General features: G+C 60.8%; 1 protein-coding gene across 2 annotated transcripts in view; it reads left to right on the forward strand.

Annotated features, from left to right (window-relative positions):
* LOC106900092 (tonsoku-like protein) overlaps positions 1-1,657 on the forward strand; it is a 14,763-nt gene that overhangs the window by 10,485 nt on the left and 2,621 nt on the right. The gene's annotated exons all lie outside the window — the stretch shown is intronic.

The following is a 1,657-nucleotide window of genomic DNA, read 5'->3' on the forward strand; positions in this document are numbered from 1 at the left end:
CCCCCCCCTTCTCCGGGCCCTCAAGCTGCAGGCGCCGCTGCGGCAGCTCCGGCTGCGGGGCTGTGGGCTCCCCGACGCCATGGCCACCCAGCTGCTGGCCACGCTGGCCACCCTGCCAGCCCTCACCCTCCTGGACCTGGCGGGGAACCAGCTGGGACCCCAGGGGCTGCAGCAGCTGCTCCCCCAGCCCCCCCACACCAGCCCTGCCCTGCAGGTGGGGATTGGGGGGGGGTGACACGGGAGGGGACATGGGGGGACATGGCTCTGACCCCAAGGGAGTTGGTGGCCTGGGGCTGGCTGAGTGGGGTGGCCCAAAACCTCTCCTCTGTCCCCAAAAAGCCTTTCCTCGCCCCCAAAACCTCGTGTCTGTCCACAAAATCCTTTTCCTTCTCCCCAAAAACCCTTTCCTCATCCCCAAAACCTCATGTCCATACCCAAACCCCCCCTCCTCATCCCAAAACCTGGTGTCTGTCCCCAAACCCCTTCCTTCATCCCCAAAATCTCGTGTCTGTCCCCAAAAACCTTTTTCTCGTCCCCAAAACCTTTTCCCTGTCCCCAAAATCCTTTTCCTTCTCCCCAAAAAAACCTTTTCCTTGTCCCCAAAACCTTTTCCTTGTCCCCAAAAGCCCTTTCCTTGTCCCCAAAACCCTTTTCTTGTCCCCTAAACTTTGCATCTTTCCCCAAAAAGCCTTTTTCTTGTCTCCAAAACCCCTTTCCTTGTCCCCTAAACCTTCTGTCTGTCCCCAAAATCCCTTCCCTTGTCCCCAAAACCTTGCGTCTCTCCCCAAAAACCTTTTCCTTGTCCCAAACCCCTTTCCTCGTCCCCAAAATCTTGTGTCTGTCCCCAAAACCTTTTCCTTGTCCCCTAAACTTTGCATCTTTCCCCAAAAAACCTTTTCCTCGTCCTCAAAACCCTGTGTCTGTCCCCCAAACCCTTAGCGCCTCATGGCACCCCATACCCCATAGCGCCCCACAGCGCCCCATAGCGGCCACGGCACCTCATGGCACCCCATACCCCACAGCGCCCCATAGCGGCCACAGCACCTCATGGCACCCCACAGCGCCCCATAGCGCCTCATGGCACCCCATACTCCACAGCGCCCCATAGCGGCCACGGCACCTCATGGCACCCCATACCACATAGCGCCCCATAACGCCCATAGCACCCCACTGCACCCCATACCCCATAGCACCTCATGGCAACCCACGGCACCCCACAGCATCCCATAGCGCCCCACGGCACAGGGCTCCCTCCCCACACGTCCCTTCTCCCCACACAGTGCTCCTTCTCCCCACACGTCCCCTCTCTCCCCACACGTCCCCTCTCTCCCCACACGTCCCTTCTCCCCACACGTCCCTTCTCCCCACACGTCCCTTCTCCCCACCACACGTTGCTCCTTCTCCCCACACCGTTCCTTCTCCCCACACGTCCCCCACACGTCCCCTCTCTCCCCACACATCCCCTCTCTCCCCACACGTCCCTTCTCCCCACACATTCCCTCTCCCCACACGTCCTTTCTCCCCACACGTCCCTTCTCCCCACACGTCCCTTCTCCCCATAGGGTGCTCCTTCTCCCCACACGTTGCTCCTTCTCCCCACACGGGTCCTTCTCCCCACACGTCCCCTCTCCCCACATGGCTCGCCCTCTCCCCCCAC

This window comes from Calidris pugnax, unplaced genomic scaffold (genome assembly GCF_001431845.1).
Source record: "Calidris pugnax isolate Ruff unplaced genomic scaffold, ASM143184v1 scaffold1201, whole genome shotgun sequence".
Classification (NCBI taxonomy): Eukaryota; Metazoa; Chordata; class Aves; order Charadriiformes; family Scolopacidae; genus Calidris; species Calidris pugnax.